This window comes from Trachypithecus francoisi, unplaced genomic scaffold, assembly GCF_009764315.1.
Source record: "Trachypithecus francoisi isolate TF-2019V2 unplaced genomic scaffold, Tfra_2.0 Lachesis_group13, whole genome shotgun sequence".
Classification (NCBI taxonomy): domain Eukaryota; kingdom Metazoa; phylum Chordata; class Mammalia; order Primates; family Cercopithecidae; genus Trachypithecus; species Trachypithecus francoisi.
The window spans coordinates 23167562-23191553 of NW_022681458.1; the positions used below are offsets into that span (position 1 = coordinate 23167562).

Genomic DNA, 23992 nt, shown 5'->3' on the forward strand with positions numbered 1-23992 from the left:
GGGTTAGAATAACATCTACTCCCAGGTGTGGGGAGGGGAGGGGAGGGAATGGTGAATGCAGGCACTGGGGCTGTGCCGGGGCTTGGCACATGTTAAGTGCCCATCAGCCGTTGGAATCTAAATGTCTCTCCCTCCAGCCGCACGTTCTTTCCCTTCAGGTCACTCAGTGTGATTTGTGATTTGTGTCGTATGTTCGTGTTTGTTCCTTCAGCGGCTCCCTCTCCTAGATCAAGTGCTCCTTGAGGGCAGGGGCCCATCTGGCTGTGTTCATGTTCTGTCTGGAGGGCCTCACAGGGCCTGGGTCACTGAGGGCACTTAGAAAGTATTTGTGGAATGAAAGGGTGAGTGATAGATGGGACGGAGCCAATTGGAAAAGGATGAGAACCAGAGAAAGAACCACTGAGTACCTGTCATGTGGAAGAGTACAGAAACTGAAAAACCTGGGGACGTCCAGCCTGTGGTGCCACCACTATGGGAGGCTTCCAGTGATTGCATGACTCTGTGTGTGTGTGTGTGTGTGTGTGTGTGTTGAATAAAGCTTTGGGAAGATTTGTTCCCGGAAGCAAAACCAAGGGTTCCAGGAAGCAGGTTTCTCCCAGTGGTGGGAGCCACCTGGAGGATGGAGAGGGAACCCTGAGGGCCTGGGGTGTGCAGGCAGGGGCAGAAGAGCCCCTGTCAGGTCAAGGAGAGCCCTGATACGCCGGAATGTGGTCCAGCCAGGCCCTGAGGCCCTGCTGGCTTGCTGCAGCTGCTGTAGTTAGGAGAGGAGTAGCAAACGTAGCTGATGTCTCTGAACTTCAGTTTCCTCCTCTGTAAAATGGGGTTCATAAAGATCAATACCCAATGAGGTGTTGGCAGGATTAGAATGAGTTAATCCTCACAAAGCTCTAGGAACCGTATGTCAGTTGGGGACACTCACTAAGTCTGAGCATTATTAAGCAGGCAGATATATGAGAGAGAGATGAATCGTAATTCTGGGATGGAGGTGGTGATGGCTTCTTTGAAGAAGGAGAATGTCGGGGGAGCTAACATTTATGGAGAGCTGCTCTGGGCCAGATCTTGCACTCAGTACTCAGAGCAGTGAAATAACTTGCTCGAGGTTACACAACTTCAGATGTGGTCAGTGCACTCCCAAAGCCTGGGCTCTCTTCTCCACTCCCGGTAGGATGGGGCCAGGTTTCTGTGATTCCCTTCCCCCTGGAGGGATAGCACCCCATTTCAAAGTGGAGCAAGGTGATGATTATTTTCTATAGGAGCGGGTCCCAAGTCCTCAGGAGGGAAGTCTCCAGCTCTCTCCAACCCTGAAAGTGCTACATCACTAAAAACTCTAGGGAGCGGAGGAGGGTGCAGCGATGGGGGGATTTTCCCTAGGAGCCCGGGGCAGGGAGGATGGCCATGAGCAGAGCCCTGGAGGATGGACTTAGGGAGAAGGAGTGTGAGGCAAGGGGTAAACTAAAGCAGGGGAGGGGAAGGAAGGTGCTGCGCAGAGGAGTGCAGAGGAGGAAGAGGGCTGTGCAGGTGACAGCAGAGTAGGGAGGGGAACAGAAGAAGGAAGAGAAAAGGAGAGAGAGGAACCAAACTTGGATCTGGGCCAGTGGACAGCTCTGGGCTGTGGGCGAGGATGCCCAGCTTGGGTGGGTCTCCATAGGGCTACTAGATGGTGGCAGGAGGGGAGGCCTAGAGAGTGGGAAGCCAGCTGGCCAGCACCAGGGCCTGCCTGGGACAGCACGTGTGAGCCAAGTGTTCTGCCACCAGCCAGGCCTCCTCACCTCCCCCAGCCCAGCAGCCAGCTTGGCTAAAGGTCAGCTCTCGGGGTGTGGCCAGCACGCTCCCCACTGACCGGGGCCCACAGGCCTGGCCTTGTCAGGATGTTATCCTATTCCTAGCAGCTGCTCCTGGTAGTTTCTGCCTCTTGGCCATTCAAAGATGAATGGAAATGGCCTTAGGCTTCAAGGAGTTCCCGGATGAAGGGGCAGAGAGACAGCGGAGGCGCACTTGGGCAGTGGCCCTTGCCATGGTTCACTTTCCCAAGACAATTTTTTCAAGGAGTTGATGGTGCTTGCTGTGTTCTTTACTATCTGAAACAAAAATTGGACTAGGTTTCTTTAACCTTTCCTTGTGGTTTTTATTCAACAAATATTTACTGAGTGTCTATTGCTGTCCTCCTCTGGATGCTCTTTGGCTTATAGGGCCTCCTTCCTGAGGTGGGGGTGTGCAGCGAAGGGCCTGGTGCTGTGCACATTTCTGCACTTTGAGAGAGGATGCAAATGCAAATGAAAAGAAACTGACATTTCTGATGGTGTCTGGTGGAGTAGAGTAGAATTCTTATCTCCTTTGGTCTAGATGCTATACCTCCATGAATACAGTCAAAAGTGCCTGTGCCTTTTGGGGGCAAGCGTATCCTACTGTTAGCTAAACTGAATTTCTGTTTTCAATAAATTTTAGACTTTTTACTGTATGAGCTATTATTGGTTCAGGTTTTTTATGGCTTCAGAACCCTTGTTTTGGACATTACCCCAAGAAAAATAAAATGTTCCCTTGCTAATTCTGGCTCATTTATAAAGTCAGCTTTGCATTTCAGTTCACTTTAGCATCTTAGCTTTTCCTTGTGCTTTTTTTTTGTTTTGTTTTTCCTTGGTGTGCTTGGTAAGCCTCCCTTCTAAGTTGTAACCTAAGTTACTGATAAGTATGTTGAACAAGCCAGGGCAGAGGACATAGCCCTTTGGCAAGTCAGGAAATTGACATTGATCTATTCATCAACACCGTTTGCTTGCTGGCTAGGAATCTACTCAGCTTTCTCTCGTCTCCAGGAATTTCATCAGGGATCCTGCCAACACCTTCCTGAGATACAGATAGTCTAGGTCTGGGGATTCCCCAGTTATCCGGTCTAGAAGCCTCAAAATAATGGGTTTGGGATGGTAGGTGTGATGCTATGGGAACAAGGGCTCCCTGAAGGCATCCAGGCTGATACCAGTGGTCTTTGCAGGGATAGACCCAAGGGAAACCCCGCCCTGGAGGCAGCTAGAGCCCCAGGGTCCTTCCTGCTTTAAAATTGTGCTTCTCAGGGGAGACAGGGGGTTTGTGTGCAGTACTTTCTGCCAAGGACCAACACCTGCCTAGAAACATGTTACTGGGTATCTGCAAAAGACCTTAAGGCCATCAGATGCAGAGATTGAAGCCAAGAGGGACTGAGACTTTCCTCTGGTCTTCAAGGGTATTGGAGGCTGAGTTGGGCTGGAAACTGAGGCCTTGACTCCTAGTATGAGGCTCTTGGTGCTGGACCCAAGTGCTCTTCTGGCTAGAAACAGGCAGGGTGAGAGGAGGGAGGGGCTGCCAGTGTGTGCCTTGGGGATAAGCTGTTGGAGGGCCGTTTTCCTCTGACTCTCCTTCCCTTTCCGTCCTCTGCCCTGAGACTATGGTACAAATCTGAGTAGGAAGCTGGAATGTGGAAAGCCCAGCACTTCTCCTTCCTGAGGTGGGGGTGTGCAGCGAAGGGCCTGGTGCTGTGCACATTTCTGCACTTTGAGAGAGGATGCAAATGCAAATGCATGCCAATGAGATGTCATAGAGAACACAGTGGTGAGCAGGGAGTGCCCCTACTCCTGCCTCCTTCTGGCCTGAGTTTTAAGGATGATACATAGAAGAAGACCTGACATTAGGAAGGAAAGGCAAGGACGGGAGGCTTTAGGACAGCAGCGTGAATGTGGCTTCTCGGGTCATCTTTGGAGTGAGCCCTAGTGAGGGGGGTCCAATAGGGGGTGATCCTGAGATGGAAGCACCCTGGGAGACAGTCCAAACTTATCCCTAGTGTAGGGGGGACAGCATGGTCAGAAGAGGGAAGGTGCAGTTCAAATGCACAGACATTGAATGCCTAGAGTGGCCCCCAGGGCCTGGCTCCCTGCGGGGTGTGTTGGGCCTAGCAGGATTCAGAGGCCCAGAATAGCCTCTGCCCTAGGACATCTTGGGAAGAAAGCAGAGCTGTGCCCCAGTGGCCTCTCCCCTTGGGACCTGGGCATGTGGCCCTGCCTTCTTTGTGATGGAGGGGAAAGAAGAGAGTGAGGGCCCAGGGTGCTAGAGGAGGTGACTCCAGTAATTGCCCTAGAGACTAACACTTCCTACCCATCACAGGACGATTTGGGGAACGGACCCCTCCCTGCTGGGAATCTTGTCAGCTTTTAGCCCAGCTCAGAGGAACTTCTCCTTAGTGCTGTAAGAACCTGAGAGTCTGGCCCCTTGAGCGTGGGAGTCGGGTGATGTGGTGCCCTCCGGAGGTGGTGCTGGGACCTGGAATTCCTAGTTGTGTCATATGGTGACATGGTCTTGAGTTGGAAGAGCTAGATTCAAATTCTGTCTCTTTCATTAGCCACTTTGTGCTTTTGCTTAACCTCACTGCTCTGAGCCCATCTTTAAGACTGGGGTGAGAATCATAGCCACTCCCACATTTTCATGGGCATCTGTGTGGAGTGCACATGGGAAAAGCTTTGTGCAGGGCAGGAGCTTAAATGTTGATTAAAGTGAAATGAAGGAACAAGTGAAGGCATCTCTGGGTTGAATTCCTCTTCCTGTCCCTGCCACTGAGGGGCCCTGGGTGGGGCTGGGGCTGAGAGGCCAGGGAAAACTGGATTCATGAAGCTTGGACCTTGCCCCATCTTTCTCTTGACTTTCTCCTCTCCTTTCTTCTCTGCTTCTCTGTGTCCTTTGTCCCCTTTCTGTCGCGTCCCTTCTCTTCCAGTGGAAGTGCCTAACTCAGCACCTGGCCCCAACACACACAATTCATTGCTCCCTGCTCTCCTCAATGGCCTCTCTGTTGCTCCAGGCTCTGTCCCACCACCCCCAGCTCCATCTCTTTCCTCCTTCTGGGTCTCCGTTTCTGATACCCTCTTTGTCCCATTCTCTCTGCTCCTGGCTCTCCTGCCATCTGTTTCTGCAGCCTCTGTCTGCAGCTCACAGGCATCCACTGGGCGCCTGCTCGATGCCAGGCACTGCCATCTCCTTTCTCGGTTCTGCATCTCCTCACCTCTTGCTGTTGTCTTTTCTCCCTCCCCCACCCCTTCAGCCTCCTGCCCTCCCTTACCCCAGTTCCATCGGGCTCCAAGGCTGGTATTATTCAGGTTTATGAGAAACCCCCAGGCCTACCCCTGAAGGGACCAACCACAACTGGAACCAGATGTGCAATCCTGCAATCGGGTGGGAGGGGGGATGTAGGGACAAGGAGAGGGGCATGGGTTGGCTTAAGGAGGTGGGGAGGAGGCTGGGGATGGGAGGTGGAGACACTGGGAACCCTGGTCCTCAGGGGCTTGGAAGGAAGAATTGGGAGGAGGGAGCCAGGGGGCTGAGCAGGCTTGTTCAGAAAGCAATTCTCACTGTGTGTGTGTGTGTGTGTGTGTGTGTGTGTGTGTGTGTGAGAGAGAGAGAGAGAGTATGTGCGTCTGTGTGTGTGTGTGAGAGAGAGAGAGAATGAGAGAGAGAGAGACTGAGATGGTGGAACTGACACTGGGGAGAGCTGAGGATAGATGATGGGCTATGGGCAGCTCTTAGAATTAAGGAGGAAGGCTGCTCTTTTTCTGTGAAATCCTCTAGCTTGTTGACTTCCTTTCTTAAGGTTTCAAGGGACTTGCTGGGTTTATAGTTCTATACCCAGGTGCTGGAGCAGGCAGGCTGTAAAGAAGGGTGATGATGGGGTAGGGGATGGACAGTGTAACCTCCAAAGTCTCCTGAGAGTGGCTGGAGGAGGGGTCTTCAAGCACCCCCACCCCCCCGCCCGCCCAATCTGCCACAGACCTTTGTGGGATGTGTCTGGGATGTCCCGGGTCCTAGCAAAGCCCGTGTTTCTGCCTGCGATTATATAGCTTCAAATATAAAAGTCTTCATAGGATTATCTTTGGTACAGTTTAGTGCTGTATTAAGCATTTTCAAATGCCCTTTGATTCAATCATGAACTGAATATCCATCCATCCATCTCTTTATCATTCATTTATTCATTCCACACTTACTGAGAATCTATGTGTCAACCTTGTGCTGGGCACTGGACAAATGAGGAAAGGGGTAGGGAAAGAATGAACGAATCCCTCATCGTTCCAAAAATGGGAGCCATAGAAGTGCATCTGACCCACTGCATGTCAGGGTGTTAGTGAGCCACAGAAGTCCCAGGTGTTCAGAGGAGGGGACAGTGCCCGCCAAGTGGTGAGTCTGGAGAAGGATCCAGGGAGGATGGCTTCTGAATTGAGCCCTGAATGCTGACAGGGAGGAGAGAGAATGGTGTATGAGAAAGGCCTGACCATCAAGGTTAGGGGATGGAGGGAGAGAAGGTTGGAAAGGCCGGGATGTTCCACTGCAGAGCTCGGACTGGAAGTGGCAGACAGTGAGGAGCTGGGACCCTTTGATGTCAGTTGAGTTAATATGGATGTGGGTTGGAAGGAAGAGAAGGGGAAGATGGAGCATTCTGCTGTTCTAGGTACCTGCTAGTGGGAGGAGTTCTAATTTTATAGCACACTCCCCACATCCACCTCTAAAGAGCTAAAACAGACCCAGGATCCTCCAACTTCCCTTACCTAAGCAGAGCTGACCCAAGCCCCAGAGGGGCCCTTAGTCTGCAGTGGGGGTGGCGGGTAGGGCCAGTGAGTGGGAGACTTGGTTTGAGGCTGGGCCGACGGCTAGTGAGGACTAGGCCAATTGTCCCCATAGTCCCTCTGCTTTCACCATCCTTGCCATTTGTGGACAGCATCCACACTCTCACAGATTGAGGTTGCTGTTGAGGCTGGTGGGTTCTGGATGCTGGAATTTGGGACTCAGAACCCAGACCCTCTTTCCAGCTAGGAGAGGATGAAATCTTGCTCTGGAGGCAGACGATGAGGGGAGCGATGCCTCTATCTCTGCCCTCCCCGTATAAGGTCCCGAGAAGGTGTCCTTCTCTCCCCCATCCCCACGGGTTTCATTGTCCCTGATTGGGGGCCAGCGAGCCCTCCAAAGTGCTGGCCATCTCCCTGTGGCTCTGGCTCCACATGCTCCAAAATCTTATCCCCTCTCAGGGACTCCCATGTCGTTGTACTTCTGGGGAAAACTGAAGCTTGGGGAAGGGTTTGGCTGAATTAATAAAATTAGTGTGTGTTAGGACTGGAAAAGTTCTTAAAGACCTTTATGTTGCAGGGGAAACTGAGGCTCAGAGATGCAGGCCACTGGCCCAGCTGGGGAAGAGAAGGAAGGGTCTTTCAACCTCTGGATGTCTGAGTGGTGTTGAGCTCGGCTCTGGAGCCAGCCAGGTTAAGGTGTGAGGTCCTCCACACCGTCCTGCTTGGACTTCCACAAGTCGCCTCTGGGCTCCGAGGTCACGATCTTCTGCTGCCATAACCAGGTGATTAGAAGACTAAGTGAGAGTTAATGGTCGTTAGTGCCCAGCGTCTGATAGGTGTGGAGCAAATAACTTTTCTCCTTCCTTTCTAAATAATCCTATCTGCTTCTTCACTTTTATCATTCATATGGTGCTCTAGACTTTTCACATCACTTTCCCCCATTATTTTTATTATGGAAAACTTCACGCATGTACAAAAGTTGAAACGATTATATGGTAAACTCCCTGGATTCTACAATGAACACTTTAATATATTTGCTTTATCACATTTCCGTCAATTTCCATCTTTTTTTTGGTCCATTTCAAAGAGAGTTGAAGCATGTATTTCCTTCACTGGAGCTCAGCTTAAATGACTTTTGAATGTACAGTCACAAATGTCCTAACTCAGCCCAGAGAAAACAGCAGAGATTACTATCTCACATTTGACAGCTAAAAAAAAAAAGCAGGTTCAGAAGTGAGATTCCTGGCCTCCAGTCACAAAATGAGTTGGAAACAGCATAGAGCAGAGTGCTGTAGAGAAGCTAAGAGTTGCTATATTATGATTATTATCATCATCACCATCTCAGCAAACATTCTTCTCCACCCAGCAGCCCTTTGGCCATTTCTCTGCACCTGTGTCTTTTCTATGGAGTCTTGATCCCTCCCTGCCCACGTCCCCACCCCTGACCCCCAAGCCTTCTGGCCCTGCCCCTCCTGTCCCCAGGGAGGCTGCTGGGCCAGTGGCTGAAGGAGGACCAGCCACATTCCCTGGTGATCTCCTGCCCTAGGTGTCTGTGACCTGCCAGGGCCTGGCCAGAGCCGGCTAGAGTGCAGCCAGCAGAGCACTGCAGGGGTTAAAGGAGGCCATGGCTGGTGGAGGGGGCCCACTGCTGGCTGACTCCGGGAAGGAGGCGGTGCACTGTTGGCCCGCCCCCTGGGCTGGCCTGGGAGGGAACCCGACTAGCAGAGCCCTCTGCTCAGTTGCTCCCAGCAGTGGCCCTGGGACCAGCTCTGCTCCTAGCATCCCGCTGCCTGCCTGGACACAGGCTCACTCGCTGCCTTCTTCTGGGAAACCAGCTTCTTGCCAGCCACAGCTGCTGCCTCCGCCACTGGCCACCGCCCCTGTCCTGGGAGTCCCTTGGCTCAGACACCCACCTCACTTAGTGGCTCCTCTGCAGGAAAGGTGAGTGAATGAGTATGCGTGTGTGATGGTGTACGTGTGTGTGAGTGTGCGTGTGGATTTGTGTGTAGAGGGAAATGAAGCGGGCCAGGGCTGCTGGGCTGTTGATACTGATGCTGTCAAGACCACAGATCAGATTAGGAGAAGGTGAAGTCAGCCTGCCTGGTCCCATGTCTCTGGGTTAGGCAAGCTGTTCAGAGGCCAACCTTGTCAGTCCCCTGTCTTCAGATGTTTCTGTGGTTCTGGCAGGGATGTCTGGGGTGCGGCTTGTCCCTGCTCTGAGACAGCGACCAGTCAGAAGGAGTTTTGTTTGCTGGGGAAGTTGCTGGTGTCAGTGGCTGCTTGGGACTGAGGCCAGCTGGGGAAGTAGGGAGGGACACAGGGACCAAGGGAGGGAGAAGCTTGGGGGTCTCTTCTGCTACTTGCCTGCCCATTGCGGGGGCATGAGTATTTTTCTTCTTCATCTCTTTCCTTGTCACTCACTTGAGCTGCTATGAGGGCACCTTTCTTCTCCTAGGGGCTCGCTTAGCTCCCTGAGGTCTGACCTTGGTTGCAGGCAGGGGCTGGCAGGCCTGGCAAGGATAGGGGTCAAAGCACTTTTCCCATCTCCACTAGTCAGTGTGGGCCCTGCTCCCTTGGCCATGGGCACAGTCTGGCAGGAGTGCCCCCTCTGTCCTCTCCAACCATTAGCCCTTACTCCTTCCTCATCCCTCTGGGTAGAAATGGCTAATCCAGGTGGTTAATGAACAGACAGGGGCAGCTGCCTTCCCCTTCTCCTCCTTCTTCCTCCACCCCTCCTCTCCTCTGACTCTGATGCCCTGCTTGCCACCCGTTCCCAGGCTGGAGAATCCATACAGAGCTGACCTCAGTGTCTGTCCCCCAACCCCCAATCCAGGACTTGGGCCAGGACTGCCTGCCCAGATGTTTTAGGCTGGCCACTGTTCTAGAAGAGGAAACTGGGTGGGGGCGTTGGGCGGGGGGAACCCGGAGAAGCCTGCTGTGCTCCCAGGCTAGGATCCCTGCAGGGGGAGGGGATGGGGTTAGGGGACAGGATAGGTGCTGGGTGGGGAGGAGCTGGAGGAGGAGGGCAGGCAGGCAGGTGGTTGTGGGGTGAGAATAGGTGGAGGACCTGGAAACTGGGGTGCCAGGATCTTTGGAGACAGGGGCTTCTCTTCTGGAAGTACTAGCCACCTCTTCGATGTGGCAGCAGTGGGGAAGGTGTAGGGGGAGCACCCTCTCTTTCTCTCTAAAGCTGCCTGGGGTGGGTGGAGACCATGGTGGCTCAGATGTGACTTCAAGTTGCACCTGCCCCTGCCAGCTGATGGCCACTCTGTCTCTCCCACTCCAGTTCTCCCTGGACCTCAGCCCTTGCTACAACTGGGGCACCCCCTGCCTGACACCTCTGGCCCAGGGTTGTGGGCGAGAGTGAGGGAGGATGTGGATTGAGATGGAGAGGTGGGTGGGAGAGCCCCACATGGGATCAGCGCTAGAGACCCAGCCTGGGGTTGGCTTGGACTTTGCTGCTCATGGAGGGAAGGGAGTTGGAGAGGAGTGGGCTGGACCAGGCTGGGGTGGGTCTCAGCCAGTCCGGCTGACCACCAGAGCTGGGAGCCAGCACTGTAACCAGGAGCTGAGGGTTCTTGGCGGTGGAGGAGGCAGCCTGGGACCCTCTTCTTCCAGGCACCTGGCCTTGAGCCCTTCTGGCTCTGCTTCCCCATCCTTCATCCCATGCTTCTTCACACTTCACTTCCTGCAAAGCCCCAGTGAAGAATTTCCCAGGGAGGTGGTGGTGTCCAGGAAGTATAAGCACAGAGAACCTGGTGGCCAGGTGGAGCCGGGCTGGGGTGGGGTGCTTATGGGTTCAGAGAAGATGTTATTGTTTTGTGGACCAACTTCTGGCCTCTGATGGACTGTGGCTGAAGGCTTGGAGTCTGGGGACACTCAAACTCCTGTTTCTACCCAGATAGGAGCAGGAGTCAACGGGGGCCAGAAAGGACTTTTGTTTAGTCTGAGGAAGAGGAGCCTCAGAGGTGGAATCTCGGCTCATGTGAACGAAGAGCTTCCTAAGGACCCTGGTGGGTCAGCAAGAGGATGGGCTGCCTTGTAAGGTGGAGCACATCTTGTCCTGGGGGGAGTTTAGACAGAGGCTGGACAACGGCTTGGAAGGATTCCTGGGCTGGGATGTGGTTAGAGGCGATGACCTGGATGGTCTCTTGGGATGCTGAGGGCCTGGGATACTTGGAGTCGGGGAATTCTGACACCAGAATGGGGGATCAGGAAGCTGTGTCCTCTGGCCTAGGGCGTGGGCACAGACCACTCGCAGGGGCCCCTCCTTCCTGCCAATGTGTAAGGAACCAAGAGCCTGACGCTCTGCCCTGGCACTGTGCCTCTCCCTCACACCCGTGGCTCAACTGCCTACCAGGTCTGCCCCCAGCTGCTTCCTGCAAAGGTTCTGAGGTTCTTCCTATTCCTCCTGGCCCACTCTGCCCCTTGCCTGTGGTGGGCTGCGTGACAGTGTGGAGTCGAGGGGACAGCAAGCACCACAGGCTTCACCCCCAACCCCTGCAGTTAGAGCTCATGTTCCCTGTTGCGGGGCTCTGGGGCCAGTGTGCAAGGACCGGGGTTGGGTGCTGGGATGTTGGGCACCTTGAACCCCTGCTCAGTTTGGCAGCCCCAAAACAGGCCTCCTTATCCAGCCTGGAGATGGCAGACTGAGGGCAGTGCCAAGATCTGAGATTCAGAAAAACTCAGGCGTGGGTCTCATTTGAGCCTCAGTTTCCACGTTTGTAAATAATGCAGGGTTGTCCGGGCAGCGTCAAGTGGGCTTGCGTAACTGGCATGGGGTGAGGGTTGCAAGGCAAGGCAGTTGCTCTCGAGGGCCTCTCAGGAGGGCGAGTAGGGGAGGAGCAGTACCTCTCACAGGCCTTTCCAAACATGCTTTTCCTGAGATGGGCAGTGAGAGGAGAACCAGAGGGGGCTGGGACCAAAGCTTTCCCCAGACCAAACAGGTTTGGGCTTCCCATGATGGAAGTGCCCATGAGTGGTTCCAGGTGGGCTTGAAACCCACTCTGGACTCCATCCTTCCTACACCAGCCAGCCTCCTCCACAGCCCCTCTGTGGATGCCTCTGCCCCCTTTTCCCCTGACGAGAGGGTGACACAGTTGGAGACTGAGATCACCCAACTCAACCACTGCCTCCGACCTGGGGAGCCCCTCACAGTCTTGGTTTCATCTGAGAGGGAGGTCCTTTCCGATGTCTAACTTCAGTCCCTCTTCTCCCGTCAGGGGCTACATGAGGCTGCTAAATGATGACATTCTGTCCTGGGGTTTGAAAGAGACTCAGTGATGGTGGGAGGGGCATGCAGGGAAGGATCGGGAGACCTGAGTGTGCCATGAGCCTGGGCCACCAGGGCGGGAGCGAGGGTGACAGGCAAAGGCTCTCGGCTGCCAGTGCTTCTGGTTTCTTGGCTTAGTTCTGAAGCCAAAAGCCGCTTTGACCCCACGAAACTGAGGCCCAGTTGAGGGATATGTTTGGAGGTGGAGGGCAGAGGAGATAGGCAGGAAAGCCCTCCCAGTTACCAGCCTCCAAATAAGCAAGTCAGAAGTGGGTGGAGGGAGAGGGTGGTTTCTGGAGACTGGGATTTGGGAGGACTGGCCTAGACTTTGTCCCCATTACAATCCACCAATGGCCCCTGGCTCAGTAGCGCCCTGGCCAGATGGGTCTTAGCTTTCTAGGGCTATTAGGCATGCAGAAGTGTGGGCATAAGTGAGCTGGGACAAGGGGGTGGGGATGGCAGGGTGGCAGCTTGGCAGGCTGTGCCCACATCCCCTGGAGCCACTTCCATTATGCAAGGTCACACCGGCCCTTCCCTCTTTCCTTCCCTCCGATGGTCTGGAGCGCTTTCCCATCCGGGAGGTTGCTGGACACTAGAGAGCTCCAGTGCAGCCTCTACCCAGGTTGGTGGACTTGGCCATCTTCCTACTTGCCACACCTCGCCTTCCCTCAAGGGGAGAGGCTTGTCTCTGTGGAGTTGGAGCCCATGTGGGAGGGGTGGTGGGTGGGCCCGAGCCAGTCCTTGGCGCTACCTCCTCCAGGGCTAGTCTGGGCTGTGCAGTCCCTGCCTTTTTAGGGCTGGAAGCCTGTAGTTTAGCCCTGGAAGCCTATAGTTCAGCCCTGGGTGTGGGAGACAGGAGGGACTGGACCAGCAGGGTGAGGGCCTGGGGAGCTGATGGGGGTGAGGGGTCACAGGAGTGGCTGGGGGGAATTCTGGCCCTTTGGCCACTATGGGGTCCCAGACATGGGTCCATTTCCCCCAGGGACCTTCCTCGACCTTCATCTTCTCCCTCAGAGAGACTCAACAGTGTTCTGTGATCCTTGCAAGTTTCCCGTTTGCTCACCTGTCTTCTGGATGGATTACAAGTTCCTTGAGGGCAGGCCTGCACCTCTGGCCTCTCTGGTGATCCTTGCTGTGCTTGGCAGAGTGCTGCTCAACACACAGATGACTGACTAATGGAGGGCAGAGGGGTGAGGGTTTTGATGGGGCCTGGTGAGGATTTGTTAGACTTGGACTGAGAGGTCTGTTTTGAGGCAGAGAATGTGAGTCTGGTGCCAGACTGTTGGGGCTCATCTCATGATGACCTGGTTTACCAGCTGTGTGGTCTCACCTTTGCCCCTTGACCTTGACCAGACCTGGGCAATCAGCTGGTCTCCTCAGTTTCCTCACTGTCAAATGGGATCACATCTGCTTCAAGGTATGGGTGTGAGGATCAAATGATTTAATTTATTTAAAGCACTTTGGGCGGTGTCTGGCACATAGTAGGTACTCAATGAAGGTTAGTTATTATGGTTATTATTGGTGGTGGTGGTGATGGAGTTCTCTCTCTCTTGTCTTGTTGTTCCATCTCTAAGATGAAGAGAATTATGGGACCAGAGAGTGGAGAAGATGCTGGTGTCATTTTCCCTTAAGAGGTCCTAGCATCGGATCTCAGGGCAGAATCTTCTCTGCCCCCATTCTGTCTCTCTTTCTCTGCAATTAGAGGGCAGGCAGGGAGCTGAGGGGCCCTCCGGAGGCCTTGTCTGTTCAGGGAGCCCATGCAGATCTGTGTTTACGGAGGACTCTGAGAAAGTTGCCATCACTGTAAACAAGATGCATTATTATAAACCAGCCCGAGCTCCCCTTCTTGGATCCCATCCCATGCCTTGATGAGAGTCACAGAATCGGAGACTCCCAGGCTGAGCAAGGACCTAGCCTGGCCTCCAGGAAGCCTGCCCTGGACCATGGGCTACACCCATAGAGGTGGCATCTACATTTTAAAGTAGGATCCCCAAATAACAGCTTCAAATTATTGTGTCTTATGCCCTCTAGGTTCCCCCAAAATCGAACTGGCATTCCTCTTGTTGCAACTTTAGTTCAGTCCCTTGTTGGTAGCACGTAGGGGAGAACCATGTCCGCTCTTCCTGCATGCCATATAAGCTGAGAGCTTTGAAGCCGTGCAAGGGTAGGGCTCCTGGCCACAGTCCCTCTCCATCCCAGGCCTCTGCCCTCTCTGGGGTCTCCTGCTTTCCGGTGCCACTGACATTCCTTATTAGCAGGGGTCAGCCCTCAAGGCCTGCCAAGCTATATTCTCCACCCAACCCGGTTCCCGCCCAGGGAGGCTGGGGTTGCTCTGGGTCGGGGGTGAACTCCATTTCCGGACCCCTGGCCCGCCCAGTTGCAGCTGCAAAAGGCATTAAGCTTTTTTTTGGAGAAAGAATGGGCTTGGGTTGATGATGATGACAGCTGGGGAGCGTTCCTGAGCTCAGCCCGGCCCTATCTTGCTTTCCTTCCTTGGCCCCTGCTCACCTCTGCCCAATTTCTAGGCCATTGCTCGTGTAGAGGTGGGCCTCACCTTTGCCCCTTGACCTTGACCAGACCTGGGCAATCAGCTGGTCTCCAGCCACCCTGTATGGGAGCAGTTTGTGGGTTCAGTGCTGGGCTTGGTGCTGGGGTAGGTGGGAGGGGTGGGGAGGAGGGCTTCGGGGAAGTGGAAGAGAGGGGCTTCACCCTGGGGCCCATCTGGATGGGAGCGCAGTGTTCCTCAAGTGAGCAGATCTGAGTCTAGGCCTGACTCTTTCCCTAGCCTCTGGAGGAGTCCCGCCTGAGTCCCTTCTCTCGCTGGGCCTCAGTGCCCTCACCTGTAAATGAAGGCCTGAAGAGGTGCAGGGGTGGGGGGTCTGTAAGTCCATCTCCCCGGGGCCTCCGCTGGGCATCCCCCAGTCCCAGCGCTGTGGAACTTCACCTTGGATTGACCTTGCTTCCCTCCCCGCCCCGCCCCCACCTCTGGCAGTCGCTGGCAGGAAGTCCTGCTGATTAGGGCCCTAATCACCGGCTGAGACTCCCAGAAATGGCAGAGCTGGTTGAGCGAGAGGGGCCGCCAAGCCAGGAAGGGGGGGCTGGCATGGGGACAAGCCTCCACCCAGGGATAGGAGCTGGGGTTTGGGCTATGATTTGGGGGTGGCAGAGATGGGCTGGCCCCAGGGGTCGGCTCCTTGGGTCCGGGGCGGTGCCGGTGGACCCACTGTGGACGCTGTGCGGCAGCAGCTGAGTCCAGCGGGGCACATGGGGCTGCTGGATTGTTCACTTTAAAAGCCTTTGAGGGCATCCACCCTGTGCCAGTCAAGGTGCTGGGTATGAGGCAGGAAAGACCGGGAGACACGATCTAGTGGGGAGACTAGGGGAGTAGACAGAGTGTTGCTGCAAAACGCAGCGGGAACGTCAAGCAGGAGGCAGCTCACGTGAGCTGGCAGAGAGGAGGAAGCTTTGGAGAAGAGGTGCCATTTGAGATGGATTTTGAAGTTTGGGAAGGAGTTTTGCAGGGAGGAAAGGGGGCAAAGACTTCTTCAGGCACAGGGGAAGGCATGTGCAGAGGCCCAGTGGCATGCAGGTAAGGAGCAGTAACAAGCGTGGGTCTCCCTCCCAGCTCTGCTACATGGGTCTGAGCCTTAGTGTTTGCATCTGTAAAATGGGGTTCATATTTCCAACCTTGTAGTGCTAGTGTGGATATGAAATGAGATGCTATTTGTAAAGTTCTCAGCCCGGTGCCTGGCATGGAGCAAACTCACAGTATATGGAGGCTTAAAATGGCACGTGTGGGAAAGGATGGCTTTGGGGAGAGCCTGAAAGTGTTGCTTGGGGCCCAAGACCGGGGTGGGGGATATTCTGAGCCAGGTTAAAGAAGGGAGCGGTGGGGGTTTTAATATAGGGAAGACTTGACGAGACTGTGATTTAGGAAAGGCAACTGGGCCACTGTGATGGCTGTACTGGGCAGGGGAGTCCTAGGGACAGGCCTCAAGCCAGGGCCTGGGTTCCTGGAATCCTATGTTCAAATTCCTCAGCCCTGGGGCTGGAAAATCCTCTCCCAAGTCACTTCATCTCCCTGATCCCTCTGGGCTTCCTTCCAGCATACCGTCCACCCCTCCTGGATTGGGAGGCCAAGGAGGCCCTGGAATCTCCTTCCTGGGAGATCTTTCAAGCCAGGAGAGAGCCATCCTTGGCAAGTCTTCACACGCAACCCTGGGATGGATGAACTGTAGCAGGCAGGAGTGAGGGTAGACTGTAGGCAGCTTATATTTCTAAGGCACCGAGAGGATCCTTTTGGAGGCCTCCTTTACCATCTGGCCTGGAACACAGTAGCCCCTCACTGTTTGTTGAATGAGTGAATGAATGAATGAATGAATGAACAGCAGTGTTCCCTGGTCAGGGTGGAGGAGCCTGTTTGCTTGGAGACAGCCATGCCCAGCCTGGCTCTACATGACCTGGTGAGTGCAGAGAGTGGCTGCCTGTCCAGAGCTAGATGGGATGTTGAGTGTCTCAAAGGCCAGGTGCCTGGCATGTTGCAGATGTTCAGGGACTGTGTGTTGATGGAGAGGGAATTTCAGCAGCATTTATTTCCGAGAGCAATGACCTCTCATGAGGCAGCGTGATGTGGGGGTCAACTTCACAGACTCTGCATCCACATGGTCTGCATGTGAATCCTGACCCCACCTCTTGCAGGCTATGTGACCAGGAACAACTTACCTGACCTGCCAGTGCTTCCCTTTGCTCACCTGTAAAATGCAGGAAGCAAATAGAACGGGGTCTGGCACGCAGGCTGTTCTGCATAAACCTTGGTGATTGTCATTGCTGTTTTTGTTATTGTTATTACTATTACTGGTGCAGTGGGAGAGAATGGGGCTGGTGCAGGAGTTTCTTGGCTGGGATGAGTGCAACTTCCCAGAGTGGGAGGGGAGAGCACAAGAGATAGATGAGGCTCCTATGGAGGCTTAGAAGGAATTCAGTGGCTCACAAACGGCTTCCACCACCACACATGTGGCTGCCTCTGCTGTGGCCGGCTGAGCTGAGCCAAGCGTGGGAGCGGAGGCAGTGGTCAGGCCTGGATTCCAGGCTGGAGCCCTGGGAGAGCAGGGGCGAGCCAGGGTGAGGGATGGGGGCTGGGGGAGGAGAGGTGATTGGAGAGGAGGCCAGGACTCTCCCAAGTTCCCAGCTGGGACCCTACGAATTCCTCCCATCATCTCCTGCCAGAGGGCCTGGCCCTTGAGCTCCAGAGCCTCCAGGGGGCCTGCAGTCCATCTCCCTGCCTCCTGGGCAGATTGCTCTGAGTGGGTGGCCTGGAGTCCAGTGCCCCTTCACTGTTGGAAAGTGATTCCTCCCCAGTAACCACTGTCTGATTGCAACTCCTTCCTCCCCCTCCTCACCTTGCCTTCAGATCTCCTGTCTTCAGTGTTGCTTTGCAACAGGAGTGTGAGAGAGTCAACTTCAGGGGCCTGCTCTGACTTGGGGCAGAGAGAGAGAGGTCTTGTAGTGCCACGGAAGGACCCATGGCAGGGGTGTCAGGTGGCCTGCTAGTCCCTCTTGGCACTGTGAGACTTTAGGCAAATTGCTTCCACTTTTTGGGCTTTGGTTTCCTCAACTGCGAAATGAGAAGTTCGAGTTAGGGGCGTTCTGTCTTTTCAGCAGTGCTGAAATTCTGCAAGTCCACGAATCTTTCTGAACAGAGAGGCTCCTAGTTTTGGGGCCTTTGGCAGAGCTGTCCAGCGTGGAGGTGGGATCCTGTTGACTCTTCAGGCATCTGCTGGGATGCCAACTGAAATGCTGGGGAGGTCCTTCCAGCACTGGAATTGGAACGTTCTTTGCCCAGTGACCACTCCTCCAGGCAGCTTGGTTTCTCGGAACAGAGCAGAGGGCAACAGCTGTCAGGGTTGGGCTGGCCAGAATCTCCTGTCTCTGTCCCAGTGACTCAGGTGGGGATACACTTGGCAGGATTGGAGCCAATGAAGCGAGGGAGGGGACTGGGGAAGATCTGCTGCCCCCCTTGGCCACCCAAAGGGAACAGAGTGGGAGGAAGTGATGTGATGGGGACGTGGGTGCAGAGGCAAAGTGAGTAACAGTTGTGAGTAATGGCTCAGTGTCTCCACTGGGTAGGTGGCTCCTAGACTGCACAGAGCTGTCTGGGGCTCCGGAAATTCTCCCCGAAGGCCCAGCCACTGAATCACAGCAGCCTGAGTTCCTCCCTCCCTGTGCTTCTTAGGAGCTGGGGGTCCCGGCCAGCAGGGTGCCATACCTCATCCCCTCTGCCTCTCTGTGCTTCTCTGGATCAGCCCCTCCCATCACCTATGCCTTCATACTCCCTTGGCGCCATCGCTACTCTGTCTTGTCTTCTAAGCATCCAGGTGACTTGCCTTGCCTCAAGGAGTGTAGAATTTGCAGTCTGGCTGTCCTGGTTTGAGTCCCAGCTCAACCACTCATCGCTGTGTGACCTTGGCCAACACATGTCTCTGCTGTAAGGTTCAGTAGCCTCCTATGTAAGATTCAGTAGCCTCATATGTGAAAAGAGGCTACTGCTTGTTGAATCTCTTGTTGGAAGGATTAAATGGGATAACCTGTCTGAAGTACATGTTCCTTGTATGTGTTCAAATAATATGGTTGTCCTAAGCCCTAAACTCTGCTTTGTCCCTTCTCACCACCTCTATTCCTAAAATTCCAGCTTCCTGTGCTTCCACCCCATAATGTTCAGGCTGCATATCCTCCTATCTACTCCACCCTGTTGTTTGTGCACCTGCTCTTCCATTTCTGACACCTCCCACCCAACTTCTGCCCGTGTGCCTTATCCCTTCACCTGCTGTTCTAGAAGGATGGGAGGGGCTCAGATGGGACAGGCAAGTGTGAGGGGAATTTGCTGCTTGCCTTGGCTGCGGTGGGCACTTTGAAAGGAGCTCAGAGGTCTGGGTGTGCTTCAGGGGCCCTGGGCTGCTCTTGTACCCCCCATCTCTGCTGGCTCATGCTCCCCTTGCCCCAATCTGTACATAGGGGCTCCTTTTCCCTTCTGGCTTCCTGGAATCAGCTGTGCTTGGGGCCATACAGAGTGCCCCTGCCAGTGGATGTGTTGGCAGTGCTGATGTGTTTCTGTTTGCGTGGCTCTACTTGGGGTGGGGCCCAAGCACCAGGGGGTGACTTTGCATCTGGGTCTGGCAGTGGTCACGCGTGTGCACTGTGTGTGCCTTGGGCTGTTTTGAGCTGTGTGTATGCAGGGCTGCAGTGTCTAGGTCACCGTGTCTTTAGCTGATGCCAGCTTTGTTTTCTGTCCGTTTAAAATCTCTCAGTATTTTCCGAGCCACAGAGAGCCAGGTCTTCTTCTGCCCCTCCATTTGCCCTCCTCCTTCCCCTCCAGACCTGGTTTCAGATACGTGTATCTTTGAGGTCTGCCTGGGAGCAAGGAAGCATTACCAAGGGTGGATATGCGTCAAATGGAGCCAAACAATGCTGGTGACAGCCAGGCCTACTCTGGCCTTCAGTGCTGGCTGTGTGTCAAGTCTCTGCTGCCTGATAATTGGAAGTGAGAGGGGGCTTCCTGCCACTCGTCCCCAGATGGATTTCAAGGAGCAACAGAGAGCGGGGCTGCTCTGCCCTCGGGACTTTCTGTTTCCGGGGCCTCCTGGTGCAGACTTGTCCATCAGAGCAGATGGGGTTCCAGAACACCAGCCCCTGATGTGCACTAACTGTGTAGAACAATTGCACTGCCTCCTGTCGCTGCCATCTAGGGGCTAGGAGTTTTCCACCTGGGTGAATTTTCAGATAACTGAAGCTTATGCATGGAAGAATTCAGAGCTCAGGAAAAACAGTGGATTTTTTTGATGGAAAGTTCTCTCATCGTACAGTATCCCACTCTTTGACTTTGACAATAGATGGGATCTTAAAAATCAGCTCCTTCCTCTCCCTCTATTGTTTCTCAGTTTCTTCTTCTGTAAAATGGGGACAGGAATAGGACCTGTTTCACAGGGGTGAGGTGAGGATTAAGTGCTTTGAGATGCGTAAGATGCTTAGAACTGAGCCCGGTGCGTAGAATTTACTGGTCTGTAAATGAGGATGCTGAGCTGCAGAGAATGCCATTAATCACCCCCAGGCTAACACAGAAGGGAACTAACATCTCCTAAGCATATTCCAGACATTTTTACTTATGGCACCTAAGTCAACTTTATTGAGTACTTCCAGCCACTCTGCAAAGAGGATCTCACCCCCATTTTACAGAGGGGCAGACTGAGACTCAGGGAGGTTAAATAAGATCTCAATAGCTAGTCTGTAGCAAAACTGGCATTTGAGCCCATGCCTGACTCCCAGTCCAGGTTTTTTTCTATCCCTCCTCTTACCCTATAGTTGGAAACTCCTGGCTTCTTAGTGTGTTGACGAATCTGGAAATGAGGACCCACAGACAGAAGGAGTTACGATCTCATAGAGCTGAATCTGCTCCCAGGTACCAGGTTTGGGCTTAGTGCAAAGCTGTCTGGAGTCAGGCGATGAGAAAAAATGACCTCTGTGGATGTCCAGGGAACATAAGGCCATAGACCAGCTTTGAGAATGTGGGATTTTTTTCCTAAATAATATGTGGTTGGATTGCTTTCCACTCTGTTCCTCCCTTTGGCCAGCCTTAAACTCTTAAAAGGAGACATAGGTAGACATCAGAAAGGATTTCCTGATTGTCCACCACATAGGGCTGTGATACAGGCAGCGTAGGGAACCCGAAGAGTCAAAAATTTAAGGCACATCTTCAAATCTGAGATGTCTTTTTTTAAAAAACATTTTAACATTTCTGAAATTGGAATGCACCTTAGGATTGATGTGTACAATTCAAGTGGCCTTCCCCCTCCTCAAAAACTGTTATTCAGTTGATGATGCTACACACAATCAACAGCATCCTTGAAATTAGGAAACCGGGAGGTGAACACCTGTGGTTTGCAAGTAACTGCACAGGTGTTGAAAGGGGAGAGGTCTCTACGCCCTTGTCCTGGCTGGCAAACAGACGATGGCCTAGCTTCGGAAGACAGGGGTTGATGTCTGTGTGGGTGTCTGATGTCTGTATGGGTTTGAGTGTGGCCCCAGCCCCAGAATTCTCTATTTTGGGCCTGACTTAGCCCCACACAGTCTACTTTCACACGTCTCCGTGGTGGTTGGCATGGTCCTCAGCACTGCCTGAGACCTTTGGCTCCTTGGGTTTTCCCATTGCTCTTAGGTTTTTTTCCCATGCACCCTTCCTGCCTTACTGTTCTAGCACAGCTAAGGTCAAAGACTTTTGTCCCTTCAAGTTCCCATCTAGAAACAGAAACCCTTGGTGGAAAGTGAGGGGGTGGGGTGGGCAGCCTCCCTCTGGGTGGAAAAACAGATGGACTTGAATCCCAGTGAAATCCTAACCCTCTTCATACCTCCATTATAGCATTACTGGGGCTGTTTTATAATTCTCTGTTTACATGCCTGTCTCCCCCGCCGGGCCACAAGTTTCCTTTCCGGGCGGGGCCATCCTCATTCATCTGTCTCCAGAGCTGGGAGCCTGGCATGGAGGGGCACTCAGTGGGCATTGTTGAGTGAACACGTGGTCTCACTCCCCATGCCTGTCACCTCCTCTCACACAAGTCCCACTAGAACCACGACCACAGACCACAGCCCTTTCCTTGAGCAGCTCTTCTAGGAACTTCCTAGAAGCTCTGTTCTCTGTGCTGCTGGCCCTGTCCCCCAGTCTCCCTGCTTCAGAATAGGCCGGGGAGAAGGGATGGGGTTTTCCTGCTCTTTGGGTTGCTGGAGAAGGCAGCTCTGAAGTCTGCATTCCATATTGCCTGTTCACACCTCCTCTTCTAGCATGGCGGCTGGCTTACCCCAGTCCTCCGGCAGCGTGCCGCAGCAGCTCTGACTGCCCCCCTTGCCTGCCCCTCCATCTTCTTATGTTTCTGGGAGCCGCTCTTTAACCTCTCTCCTCTGCTCCCTGCCCAGCTCAGAGCCTCTTCCAGGCTGGACTCTCGGGCTCCAGCCCCACCCCTCACCCATGCCGTCTCACTGGCTCTGGGGGCATGAAGCCACTTCAGGGCCCTGGACATTGGCCTCAGCCTGGCCCTCCAGGTCATGTGCAGTGTGGCATTAGCTGCCTCTGTGACCTCCTTTCTCCATTTGGCCAAGTGTGCCCTGGGCACAGCTAACTGGTCTCTTTGTGTTCTCTGACCCCTGGCATCTCTCCTCCCTACCCACCTCAAAGGCCATGTTCTCCATGAAACTTTCTGTGATTCCCGACTGGGCAAGGTGGTGTGGTCCTGGGCAGATATGAGACTGTGGACACAGCCACTGCAGAACTTGGTTCAATATCCATTATTTGCTGGTTATGTAACCTTAGGCTGAGAATGCAACCTCTTAGTGCCTCATTTCCTCATCTGTAAAATGGGCTGATAGCCCCTAGCTCAGAGTGCACCATATTGAATGAAAGCGGACCCGAACGTGGTTTTCTCTGGCTAGAGCAAGGGCTTTGAGGTGGAGAGGTGAGAAATGGGCGTGGAGAAGGAGGTACAGCCAGGTCCCGAAGGGCCTGATGGCCATATTAGGACATTTGGACTTTCTCCCGTGAGCTGAGAGCGATGCAAGGACTTTAGGCAGAGAAGCGACACTGCTGGATGTGCATTTTAGAAATAGCTCCCTGGCTGCCAAGTGGAGAATAGGGTGGAGGGGACAAGGCTGAGGGCAGGGAGACCAGTGTTGAAGGCTGTTGCAATCATCTCTATGATTAATAGGACCTGGGAAGGGGTGTATGTGGCTCAGAGAGGTATTTAGGAGGAGGAATTGCCTAGGCTTGGTGGAAGGGAGGGGAAAGAATGAAGGAGGATACTCGGGCTTCTGGCTTGAACAACTTTGGTGGCCAGGGTGGGTGGGGGTGCAGGGCTGAGGGAGGGGTGATGGGTGGAGCTGGGGGTGGTGGCTGGGGTTGTCAGTGCCATGCAGGAAGGCCAGGATGTGGCCGAGTGTGGGCAGGATCGTGAATCCAGGATGCTGACGGGTCATGCCCTGGGCCCCTCCATGCCCTCTGACCCCTGCTGGTGCTTTTCTGTGGCCCTGCCTGGCCTGGCCTTTTGTCCTGGCTATTGCGGGGACCCTCTCACCCAGTCCTGGCAGGCTTGTGCTCTCTTGTGCTCCCTGGGTCTGGTACACAGTAGGTACTCAGTGCAGCTTTGCTGAAGCCCACGTCTCTGACCCCCATGCTCATCAGCACATGCTCCTAAGAAGTCCAGCCTAGCGTGCAGCCTCACCTCTCTCAGCTTCCCTGATTCGGGGTGTGGGTGAGTGTGGCCCCTGAGCCGGGGCCCTTGAGATCCCTGCTTGGGTTGTCTGGAGGCAAATCTTCAGAGAAGATTCCCTGTATTCATCTGGGGTGGGTCCATCTGAATGCCATGGTGTCGTGCCTTCGTCCAGGCTGGCTTGGGAGGGGCTAGCTTCAGTGGGTGGGAGGCCCATGGGTCCCACAGCTTGACCTGCTGGTCCCCCTGAGTTCCCCTTGCTGTTGTCAGCTTCTGACTGAAGCTGTCCAGAGCTCCACATTCCACAGGCTCCTGAAGGGCCAGGCACACCTGCTCTTCCCTGCCTCGTTCAGGTATGGTTGTTGAGTGGCCTTTGTGTGTGGGCCTGACAGCTGCTCTGTGTGTGGGTGTGGTTAGAGGTGGGGAGGTTCTTGTCTGAAGAGGAACTTCTCTGTCTGGAGAGCCCATCTCGAGTGACTTGCAGGATAGAGAGCCTAGCGATGGGCTGGGGGGTCAATGAGTGGGGCCAGGAAATAGGATCCTGAGACAAGAAGAGGAAATGGAGGAAGAAGCAGTGGGCAGCTGCAGCTTTGGGGACAGGTTGATGGGGCCAGTGATCTAAGAGGAGTTCGGCTCAGGAGGATTTGGGGAGGGGTGGGGCCTGGGGCCTTGGGGACAGGGCTGAGTCAGCCCCCTGGGACTCTTCTGTGTCCTGTCTGCTGCGGGTTCTGGGTCCCAGCCTGTTCTGGGTTTGGGGAAAGGGCCAGGCCCGCTCCCTGTTCCCACTGTCTTTGGAGGGACACTCAGGGCTTGGGCGTGTGTGCCCTGGCTTGGTGTCGCTGGGAACAGGCCCCTTCTTGCCTCCAGGAACTTGATGCGCTTTGTTTCCTGGTCCAAACAGAACT

At 54.2% G+C, this 23992-nt stretch overlaps 1 protein-coding gene across 13 annotated transcripts in view; it reads left to right on the forward strand.

Annotated features, from left to right (window-relative positions):
• TNS1 (tensin 1) overlaps window positions 1-23992 on the forward strand; it is a 205819-nt gene that overhangs the window by 52292 nt on the left and 129535 nt on the right. For 3 of the 13 annotated variants that reach the window (XM_033230320.1, XM_033230323.1, XM_033230324.1), the window contains exon 1: window positions 8249-8510. The exons of 9 other annotated variants lie outside the window; for them this stretch is intronic. The gene's annotated coding sequence lies outside the window, so the exon portion shown is untranslated. Of the gene's footprint in view, window positions 1-8248; window positions 8511-23992 lie in introns of those variants that run through there. One more of the 13 variants, XM_033230321.1, reaches the window with a different exon arrangement.